The 12,093-nt window shown below is 44.2% G+C and overlaps 1 long non-coding RNA gene across 1 annotated transcript in view; it reads left to right on the top strand.

Moving 5' to 3' along the window:
• Positions 1–12,093, top strand: part of LOC308200009 — a 200,927-nt gene that overhangs the window by 24,260 nt on the left and 164,574 nt on the right. The gene's annotated exons all lie outside the window — the stretch shown is intronic.

Genomic DNA, 12,093 nt, shown 5'->3' with positions numbered 1-12,093 from the left:
ATGGTATTTTTTTGGGGCATGGATTGGTTGTTTTACAAAATGCTACTTGGGATCCTTAGCCTATCTGTAAAAGATGATTTAAGCACATGATCTTTAAATGTATTGACTCCTAAATGAAGCCTGACCTCTAAGTGCTTGAAGGCCACCTTTGCAAAGGAGTTCAAATGTTTATTTTAATTTCAGGAATATGTAACTGGACCGAATGCCTACATCTGTTGATTTCATATTATTTCCTTCTAAATTGCACTTCCTGTTCTCCTTAGATTGATATGTAGTAGACAATCTGACCAAAAATAGTAAAGTTTCTTCCCAGTGTAAGGGCATGCACTTAACACAGTTGTACCCAAAAAAGATGTGGCATTTTGCTTTTCTTTCTAGTAAAGAAGTGAGGGGTTGGGGGGGAACCAACCACCCTTAGATTGCCTGTTTGGACTTCCTCACCTCTTTAATCTGTGCGTTTTAAGACACACAGAGAAACATAAGATAGTTGAAGTACTCATTATTCCATGTTTGTCATCTTGAACAGTCTTTGCCATTAGCTTCTAAATGATCTAAGTCTTTCTATAACTGACTGGAGCGTTCCTTGTTTACTGTTCCCCAGGCTTTAACACCACCAATTTATAAGCACTTCTTAATTTGCTTCCTGTTCCAGTGTTTTTGTGTTCTGGGCTACTTTTTTCCCTCTGTTCTGCTTCTTGCAATTTTGCAGGTATTTACTATTGACCTTGAATTATTTTTTTATTTAAAACAAACAACCTAATTTTCAATTAAAAGAACCAGTACAGTCTTCATGATGTTGTACAATTAAGTGATATGTGGCCATTGCAGACATGATGCTTTCTGCCATCCTCTGCTTCCAAACTTCTGATGTCTGAGGCACAAATGAAGTAACATCCTTCCAGCACCAGCCACCCCGTTCCTTGCTGCCACTGCACTGCTTGCTTATTTCTAGTATTTTTACAGAATAGCCGTTTAATACTGTCTAAAATAGTCTGGGCTTTCAAGAGATAACTTATCAGCAGTCTTCTGACAAGGATTTTAGGCTGATACTTAAGTTCTGGCTGGCACTGCCAGCAATAAAACAGCAAGCGTAGGGATGCTGCGGAAGACCACTTACCAAAATGAGCCTGGTGCCCCCGGTATCAAGCTGCCAAGTGGCTGCCATCCCTTCTGGACTAGGCTCATCTCCTGGTGTAACAGATGCTGTTATCAAGATGGTCACTGTGGATGCCTTTCTGCATACCTTCTTGGATCTTTCATAATCTCTGGGAAAGAAAGCTCTCCATAGGTCAGCAAATCTCTACGAAACCCTGATGAGCAATATTTTCCTACACCCCTGGCTGGATCCTGTTGCTGGCAGATAAGATCTTGCCAACGCTAGAAAGATAAAGGTGAGCTTCAGGAAGTGCCTCAGTGAAGGATCAGTGGTTTTTTATCCACTGTAAAAATGGGTTATCAGTGAATGCCATGGATCACAAGGTATTGAGCTTGATATGGGGCATATCTGGGTTAAAGAAAGGAAAGAACGCTGGGGGCTAGAACTGCTGCTCGTCTGCATCTGGTGGGAAGAGCAGAGGAGGGTGGAAATCCGCCTATGGAGGCGAAAGTTAGTCTTTGACTGCTGGGTGACATAATGGTCTCTTCTAGCTTTAACTCTCCTAAATCTCAGCAAGTTGCAAACATGACGATGGATGTTTGTTTAGCTATTAATCTGGGCAGCGTCTGAGGTCTTGTTGCTGTGGTGTTACTGTTAATTGCATTAGGAATAAGAGATGTTACAGAAGCTAAACAGAGAGACAAGCCCTTGTTCCACAGACAACTGAAGGTGACAAGGGATCATGGCAGCAGAGAGGGTGGGAACTGCTAAGGACAGTGCAACTGAACAGCAGAACTGTCAGCTCTTCAGCTGCATTTAGCTGCTTAATAGGGTGGCAGTGATTTGTATCTATTAGAGCAGAAGATGTTTCCATAGTTTTCCTCTTTTCACTTAGTGTAACTTTATGGAACAGCTAACTGAGTCTCCCAAAACAGGGCACGTTGCATTATTTCCAATGACCATGCAACAATAAATATTATTTTGTACCAGTTTGAGGTTTTTACTTCTTGTAAAACTACACAGCAAAAACTACAACAAAAGAAGTCCAACAAACTTTTTTTCCAAAACAAAGTAAAAAAAAAATATGATGAGGATTTTTTTCCAGATAACCCCCAAAACAATTTATCTGCAGGGAAGATATATAGCATACCAAGCTGCAAGTAGTGGCACTGTCCACTAATTCTTAAGTGAACACAGTTTGTTGACAACCTTCTGATTAAACTTTCCTTCTTCCTTCCTTTCAGACCAATTTAAATCAAAATATCGACAGAAACAATTTCTGTGAGGAAAATGGAAAAGTTCATAGGGTGGTTGAAGTTGCATAGCCTTTCCCATTAATGTGCCCGGGTGTTCATTCAATTTATGTATTATTTATCTTGCCCCTGAGGTGTAACATGAATAACGTAAGGCACTCCTACTAGACTTCTTGCATGTTGCGAAGAAGCAATATTCAAATAGGACCAAGTTGCACACAGCAATTTACCGTGACAAGTTCACTGTTATAATTGTACACAAAATAAGCGTGTGTTTTTTTTATGGAAAAGCAGCTCCGAGGATAGAGCTGTGTTTCCAGCTCTAGCAAAGAGCTTTTCTATGACCTTAGGCTAATCACTTCAGCTATCTCTGTCTCCATTTTTACTCCCATCTTTCCTTTAATATTTTGGCCAAACACAGTGGTGCTGGGACTCTTTGCTTGTGCTTATATCCACGCCATGACCCTACTGCCTTCAGCCTTTGCTGTGACCTCTTGGCGCAGTGCTAATGGGAACAGAAAGCACTTGCACCTTCCCTTGCAGTGGGGCTGCAGAACTGCTAACAACCTGCGTCCGTTGAGGTATCAGCCTCTCTGTGACACAGAAGTCTGCATCTCTGCAGGGTGAAGCGGCGTGCCCCCACCCGTTATCACCTCCAGGCCAGGCTGTGTAAAGCAGGTATGCAGTGACACTGTGGGAATTAACTCCCCACTGGAAAACGGCCATTAAGGGACATCCCTTCATGCTCTTGTGGAGCCAGCTGGTGGGAGCAAGGCTGCAGAAGATGAATTGGAAGCTAGCAATGCCATGAGCAAAGCAATAAAGATCACTGCTGGTTTTGGTGGGCCTGCTTCCCTCGCTCCGACCAGTGACCCGTGCAGGAGCAGGTCTCTTCTTTGCTGGCCCGTCCTCTGGGAGGGCTCCTTGTGAACCAATGCCAGAGGAAAGTATTGCACAGCACTGACATTGCAGCTGGAAAAAGGGAAAACGCTGCTTTTTGTGAACAAGCCAAGGATTTGAAAGAGACAGGGCAAGGACATGCAGTAAGCTAAACACTGCAATTTCTCCTTGCTGGTAACCAGAGGTATGACGCAATCCCTGGGCTGAGTAGTGCTCCAGGTCATGCACAAGTATCTCCACCAGAAGTAACGAGGTTACTGCAGATTTATGCCAGCGTTCCCAGGAGATTACTGTGTTTTGAAAAAATCTTTGAGAACCATCACTGCAATGCCAGTGAGTTCATAAAAAGGATAAAATGTAAATATTATTGAAGTCTAACATAGCACAGACATCAGGATGATATTAAAGGAGTTTTTATCAGTAGCCTATCCAAAGATTTATATCCGTTGATCAATGCCTTTGCTAAATTAAATACATAAAATCTTTGCTTGAGACATAACAAAAAGTCACAAACAATATCAGCATTCAGGCAGCCTCAGTGGCGTTCAGCTTGACAAACTGCGTAGGAAGCTCGTTGTCAGAGCCCTGTGATAGTGGAAATGGCTCCCTTCACAGCACAGAGATATTACTTATTTTTCTTTTTAGCATTAAGAAAGATCCCTTATATATTTTCTATTTACATTAGAGGCATCAGCATACCAGTTAAGTGCCCGAGGTTTTGTTTCTGTTGCTCCTCCTAGGCTATGCAGGAGCGCTCCAAACTCCCCCCTCCAACACAAGCAGAAACCTGAGCAAGTGTGGCTGTTTGTTTAAAGTGGTGCCACGCACAAAAGAGCGGGGAGCATTTTCTAAGGTCGCTAAGTTCAGAATCTGTCCTAGGTTTACTAAAAATGGCAAATTTTAACACGTGGAAGCACGCTCCATCCAGCAGCCCAGACCTGAGTGTGTCTCTCTCTTCTCTCCTATGCTAGCTGAAGAAAAGGGAAAAGCTGGGCATTTTGAGATGTGTAACAGAAGCAATAGACCCACAAATGTTTATTTTGTTTACTTTGGTGTGCTTGGAGATTAGAAAGCTTCTAAAAGCACAGGGACCAATGTAATAAGTTATGAAAAGAACCTAGATGTTTGGTCTGTTGATTTTCCTGGGAAACTGATACCTTTGTGTCTATACACATCGGGATGAGTGCTGCAGGATGCGCGCCTTGCTAAGCAAGTGCTGTGGTTGTGCAGGGCAGGTGCGTACCTGAGATGAGACATCCTCGTGGTGCTTGGAGAAGCCAGGTATGTGACCAGCATTTGGCACGTCCGTCGCAGGCCCTGCACTCAGTGTGGGCCTGGGGTCTTCTGCAGAACCTTGGTGTGTGACTGGACACCTGAGGCCAGGTGTGGTTAAACCTGAGCATAACAAGCTGAGGGGTCTGATTGCCATATGAACTTGGAGGCTATCTCCACGCCAGAGTTAGTGCAGGAGAAGATATCAGTACAAGCGTTATTCTGAGTTGTGATTCAGGAGCATTACTCAAAGTTGCAATGTGGAACACGCCTGGAACCAGACTGCTGCAGTCCCTCCGGGTTGTTAGCATCATCAGGGCTGTTACTTCATATTTATCCAGCACTGTTGCTCAAGGTCTGTGGAGTGTACCCATTGAATCAGACAGATAGCAGCAGAAGAGAATAACAGGGGAAAGAGCACCGTGTGCTCTGCCAACCTGCAGCTGTGACCTTCCTGTTTACTATATTATTTTTTTTTTTACATTTGTTAGAGGAATGAAGCAGCAAATCACCAACAATAACAGAAAAATCAATACCCGCCTCTGCTTCTTTTGTGAGATCTGGAACACGGCCTCAATCTGTCAGACTGAATTACAGAGGCTGTGGGAGTCAGCGAGGGCTCAAGCAAGCCGACGTGCCGTGCTGCTCATTGATAAAAGGCTGAGGTCTGTACGAGTGCCACCAGTGCTGCTGCCTCCAGGAGGTGTGGAGGGACCACTGACCTTTCAGACGAAAGGCGGGTCGTGGAGCAGTGGATGTGCTTGCTTGCACTTTGCATGTAAGATTGCACTAATCTCTGGAATAGAAAGAGTAAACATTTTGACAAATACAAGGCTCTGGGGCATTACCTTGCTAATGGATATTAAATCAGATGGCTGTATTTGGATGGAAGGTGATATATCAACACAGGAATGTCATCCTAAAATAGGCCATTGATCCACTAGCTGAGAATCTAGTCTTTGACAAAGGTCAATGCATCAGAGAGAGGAACAACCTCTTCCAAACTCATCATTTTCCAAGGCAACAGTAAAAGGCTGTATCAGTATAAAGAAGAAAGCTTCTTCTTGACTCCAGATGGTAATTAGTTTATACCCTGGAGCATGAAGAGTAAAATCCCTTATCACTTTTAATTTTGCCAGTGGACCATAGGTTACTGCAATGAGCTTTTGAATCTTTGAGTAATATACCCTGTGATTTTTTTTTTGGCTCACAGAAAGGAGCTGGTGCAGAGGTGCAGAAGTCCAGCATGGTCTCTGTGTTGTTCCACTGGTATTTCTGCAAAGAGGCCAGGCAGGACAGCTGCTTATGCCAGTGGAGGAAGAGGGTTGTGACCAGCAGTGTTGTCAGGGGAGGCTCCAGAGAAAGTAAGAGTCACCTTTGGAAATTCATAGACACAGAAACAAGTTTACAGGAGGATCTGAACATAACTTTATCATTGGAAAATGAGAGAGGATGGGGCCACCTTTGGTTTTCCTGGTTAAACATGCTTGACACCATGCAATAGAGTGTAGTGTGGTTCCCTGGGTAATAAAGCTGCACTGATGAGTTTGTGCGGCAAACGGAAAGCCACAGAGCAGCATGGAGCTCGGGCTCTGTGCCTTGCAAGTTTTCCTGCTTCCAGAGCAGCCTGGCTGTGTGTCCTGGCAAGCAGGGGCTCAGCACCAGCTTCCCCATCCCCCTTGCCCAGGCTGGGACAGGCAGTGCCAGCTCAGTGCCACTTGTGCTGTTGTTGTGATGTGTCCCTGTTCAACGAGGTACTGCTGACTTGCCTCAGATATCATTCCTGTTGTGGGATAGAGCTGCCCATCCTACTCCAGAAATCCCCCTAGGCTTCTGAAGGTCTTCAGCTGCTTGACTCTGTAACTCACTTCTCCTTTGGCCTCTCCCTCTTCTTCGTTAGTTTTCTTGTCTCCATCTACTTCTCAAGGATCCTTTTCTAAGCCTCCTTCTTATAAAAGCATTGTTAAGCCTAATCCGGACAGAAAACAACCAACAGCTCCCATAAGAGCCATGTATGGACCAATACCTCTTGTTTCATCTTTTGCTTTCAACTAAAGTGTTCCTCTACTATATTTCAAAATGTGCTTTGAGGGTATGAATACAGCAGGATTCCACACTTTTTTAAAAAAAAAAAAAAAAAAAAAAAGGTTGTTCTTCCTGAGCTCTGAGTAGGCAGCAGTTAATTTCACAGGCTGGTTATAAACTATGCTCAATAGGAAAGTCTTTCCTTTAATCCATATCAGACTTTGCAGCCTTTCTAATTTCATGAAATGTCTCCTTATTCTTGTCCTGTTCTGTAGGTAGAATAGGAAAATCCAAGGGGCTTTCATTGCCTTGTTCGTTATTTCATTTGCCTTTGTCATTCTACATCTATCTATGCAGCAATGAAATATTGTTAATAAGGGAGCAGAAGCCTTTTGTTGAGAAGTGGAGCCGATCGCAATAGACACATAACTAATAATATGTGGTTAAGAGAGATCATAATTTGGACCGAGGCTAGCACCTGAGAAAGCAGTGAGGAGCGTACTGTTTTTCCTGATGAAAAGAGCCAATGCCATAAAGGGAGCGAAATAAAGATGAACATCCATCCACCAAGAGAAAATGTCCCCCTTTTTGAGATTGTATTCACTTCTATGCCCAATGCCCTCCTTTTTTTGCCTTTCTTGTTTCAGTTCTCAGTGTAGCTGCAAGTGTCGTGTGAAGGCTCATTCTTGCAGTATCCTCATTTTCAAGACTCTTACGGTGGCAAAGTGCAAAAGTCTTGATGATTTCACATATTCAGTGGATCTAGACATGTCTCTGAACTTTTCTGTCTGAACCAGACCTAAATTTGCAACCTTCGTTACTGACCTCATTCAGCTTCCCATGAAGTCAGCTGGAATCCTGCCATTTAAGTCAGCGTGACCACGCAGAGGCTAATAGACTTGTGTAGGTTTGTACTGACTTGCTTTTTGGGTAACATCATCAGAAAGGTTTTCTTCACAGACCCAGAGAGACAATGACGAGCAACAGGTATTTACAGTAATACGTTACAAAAGAGATCGTGCAGCCTGCAAGTGTTTGGATTTTCACAGAGGGATATGGTTAAAAGCCAAGCACTGTACTGAAGGAAATTTGAATTTATAGTTTCCACCCCAAGATCTCAAAATCATGGCACAGCTGGGGGCTGAAGTTGGAAGTTAGATTACACCGTTGTCTGAAACCCAACACAGGAGGCCTTCAGTCAGGTGTTAACCTGGAGATATGGGCATCCACAGATGTTATCCTGTGGATATATGGGCATCTACAGCAAACAAAGAACTCAAATCCAGCTAGAACTGAAGTTCCTATTTGAAACCTGCATTTCTGGGGGAAAGAAGTCAGAAAACAGTCAGTTATGAAGTGCTGGAGAAACTCCTGCATAACCAGAGACCAGGTAGCATTCAGTCCCTGGGACCTACAGCCTGAATGAAGAAATGAACGAAAATGGGATTTGGGAAGGTGGGGCTCCAGACTCGTGGGTATTCCACCTGGCAGGGGGGTTGCTGGCATCTCGTACACAAGATATTCAGTATGTTTCTACTATACGGTTTCCTGATTTGTCTTGTTGATGTAATCACTATCTTTCTGTAAAATGGCTTCGTTTCATTGAGCCAGTATTCTCTGTTGGTACAAGATTTTTTTCCAGCCCTGTTTCAGAGGTTGCTGTAGTGCAGCTTTTAGGCGGTGAAGTTTTCTGCTAAGGTTATGTGAGATGCAACTGGAGGTCTATTTCAGGCACGGCTAAGGATGCTTCATGGAGGCAAAAGCTGTTTTGCTTGATCATTCCCTGCTACTAATTAGCCAAAGTCTTATCAGCCATAACAATGTCAGCAGACAGCCAGGCGTGTACACAGCCTGTCAACTCAGAGATGTACTAAGGATCAGCTTTGGAAAAGGATTATGCTGAATTTTCTTTTCATCTGTATTTATGAGTTTTTTGGCCTGGCTATGCACTGTGCCAATCTCGTGCTGCCCAGAGGGAATATGAACCACAGCATTCTTCTTGCCAGCTATTTCCTGAATACCTGTGGTAACAGTTTCCAAAGGGCTGTGCAACTTATTTTTTCATCTAAATGGAAAAGTATTGCAGCAACAGTGCTTGCAGAAAACTCTAGGGAATTGAAGGAGAGTGAAGTTGCTGCAAATTGAAGAACTAGGAAAAAATGACTTACCCTTGCCTGGAAAATAAGCCACAGCAGACTCTTTTAAATGAAGCATATAAATATGCAAATGCCAGTGTGGCTGCATGCCTTTTGCATTTGTTTTGTGAGCACAGTTTCCTTTGGCAAAGACATTCACGTGGCATGAGCCACAACCAGTCAGTTTTAGAAGAGCGTGCAGCTTTGCACAGTGGTGGCGAGGCACACTTGTGCAGTCGGCATATCTGCTGGATGTACCTGTTGCTGTTTCCTGCACAGCATCCATGTAGCATCTCAGTAACTCAAGAATAGCAAAATTCATATTCACTGTGTACGGCACGCTGAATAATTCACAATCCAAGCTATTTGTCCTGCACATCAGGTAAGCCGGTAAATACAAATAGAAGCACCCCATGTAGCAGAGCGAGCCAGGTGACAGGGATGCATCAGGGGTGTGTGAGTTACACCAGGATTGTCATGTGTAGCAAAAGGAAAGTAAAAAGGGTTGCCTCTCTCATTCACCCACACGGGCTTTTGAAGTCAAGCTGTGGTCAGCGGCTCCAGGAACAAATCTGTGGCACAGAGCTTGGGAGGGCTGCGGTTTTACTCATGCCTCTGCTTGATTTTAAAGGGGTCACTTCGTCTGTTTCCTTTTCCACCTTTTGTAATTCAGATAGGAAACCTTTGTACACTGGATGTCGTTCCAGTGACCATAAGGGCTGCAGACACCCAGAGGAGGTGCTGGGTGGTGAGGACATGCCAGGTGCCTGCAGAGAGGGAAGCAGGGCCATGGGAATAACTCGCCCTGAGCAAGACGGGCGGGACGCTGTGGCCTCACAGCAGCCTGCTGCGTGGAGTTGTAGGAAGCCACAGGTCGCTGCTGTTGGGCCGGTTTAGGGCAGCAGGCTCTCCTCACTGCATTTTCGCTAGTGTGGAAGTGGATTGCCTGCAATACCAACCCTGGAAACCTGTTGTTCATGGAGCTATAGAAACATATGTCCATACCGGTCCCCATTTTTTTCTGAGAACAGGTAGCTAGAGTAAATATAAGACAAGCAGAGAGCAAATGCACGTACAAAAAATAAATAAAATAAATCAGAAGATATTCTAGCAAGTATTTTGCCATCTCTGGGAGAAGACCTGTTCAGAGGTGTGTGGTGCAGCTGTGAGTGGTTTGAGATGGAGCAGAGACAGCCATTTCCATGGGCTGACTCAGACCTCCCCATACCACTGCTGAAAGCCATGGTAGTTCTCATTTTCTTTGGAAAAAGCTTTATTTTGGTGTTTTTCCTTTTTTTTCCTTTTTTCTTTTTTTTTTTCCCTGACGCTCCACAGTTACAACTGTTTCCCAACTCAGTTTAGCAAGGATGTGTCTAATTTTGACGACAAGGATTCCCACAAACTGTAGTGGTGCTGATATGTGGGTAAAGCAGAGCACTTCAGGAGGGCCACCAGGACACTTTGCTGATTAACACTTGGTACCTGAGCAGCGTGTCGGACACCAGTCACTTGGTCTTCTGTCTCACCCAGTCCTGTAAATTAATGTAATCCTGTAGATTAACTGCACCCTGTGCTGGTTAGGCTGATGTGGGGTGGTGGGAAGGGGCATAAGAACCCCTTACAGGAAACACTGCCTGTACCGAGCCTAGCAAAATATGCCTGTTGTGTGTTGTTCAAGTGGTCTTAGCTGTTGGGCAATGAGACGTAAATGGTGAAAAGTTCACCGATGTACGTGATTGACAAACGCAAAGCACATAAGCTGTTCTGAGAGGAGCCTGTGGTGGAGCTGTGCACAGTGCCCCTGAGGGTGGGCCCAGCTCATGCAGCCTGGACTCTGCCCTGCTCTGGTAAATTCCCAAATCCCCCAAATTAAAATAGCTGGTGGGTAGAGACAGGGTTTACAAATGAATACTGTTTACATTTTTCTCCTCTGCTTTGCAAGCAGGATGTGGTTTCCTGTGCCAGTTCTAGTAGCGTTTGGGTGAAGCCTTGGGAGAGCAGGAGGAGCTGAGGACTTCCTACCTGGTTAGTCTCACGTTTGTGGTGCTCTCTTCATTCCTGGCTTATTTAGAGAACCGAAGTGCAGTACGTTTCTTGTCTGGTTTTCATGCTGAACCAAGGCTTGCAGGTGGCGCTGGTTTTCCTCCTGAGGGGTGTCCCAGCTGCGATGGCCCAGGACAGGATGGCAGGACAGCCTCCGGGCCTTCCTGCAGCCATGTGAGGGGAATTCTGGTGTCTCAAAGCCACACGAGGAACGTGACATGAAAAGGCCTTTGTAGTACAGTTCACACTACAGTAGGTCTGTGTGCAGCAACAGGTCATGGTTGGAAGAAATATTGCTTCTGTCAGCCTTGCATAATGGAAACAGTAATCAGCAGCCATTAGGTCAGGATGCATTGTCAATCCACAGCGAAGCAGAAAGGACTACATCTCGGGAAACCTTTTCATTAAGCAAAGAAAACTGATACCAGAGCTTGGCTCAGCCCAGCACTTTGTTCGTGGAGTGGACTGTGGATAATGGCTGTGTTTGTTTTCTTTTCATTCATTTCTCCATGCATGGTTATTTTGATTAGGAAACGTGCACCTTTCACTCGAGACAAACAATTCTAAGAACTTTCTTCCAACACTTATCTTATGTACGGAGTCAATACTTGTGTAAAGAATAAAGCTAGAGCATTAGTCAGGAAAAAGTATTTTGTCTGACATGATTTAAAGTTATGGAATCTCAGCTGAAAAATATTATTTTTGTGTCTGCATAGTTACAATATTATTTGTCTCAAAATAGGCACAAGTGATGCTCACGAGTAATACTGAGCTTGTGATTATCTCACTACATACGTGCATTAACCACGTAATACTGGCTGCATGGGGCCCTGCGTATGGAGAGACTGAGGGCTGAAGGGAGTAGGACGGTGATTTGACAGAAGGGATAATAAAACTTCTTTGTAGCGATGTTCTGTGGGGACTACAGAGTAATTAATGCTAAGCCTGATTCGTTAACTGGAGATCATTACTGTATACTGGCCTGGCAAATACCACTACTCCATTACCACAATGGGCTGATGAAGATGAAAACCAGTTGATGGATAAGCGGTCTCCTGCATGCTGTCGTCAAATCTAGTAATTGCAGAATAAGTGGTGAGTCACTGCTACTCCTGTTGCTAGAGGATTTTCTCTTTCAATACTTTTCCTGCTGCTATTCAGCTGCTCTTAGCAGAGAGGAGGATCCTTCCCAGTCTTTCTTTGTAGCCCTTCTCATTCCATGCATTTTTCCTAACTGCCACAAGCCTCCTTAGTTTATAGGGATGTAATTAGGAGTAGCTCTTTCTCTTTCATGCATATCATGTCGATAAACCTTCTCAGTTAAAAACAAGTCATTTCAGGCAACAGAGAAAACATTTTACTTGTACTC

Source organism: Anser brachyrhynchus, assembly GCF_964034855.1.
Source record: "Anser brachyrhynchus genome assembly, chromosome: 9".
NCBI classification, from domain to species: Eukaryota; Metazoa; Chordata; class Aves; order Anseriformes; family Anatidae; genus Anser; species Anser brachyrhynchus.
This window is presented reverse-complemented; position numbering and strand designations above follow the sequence as displayed.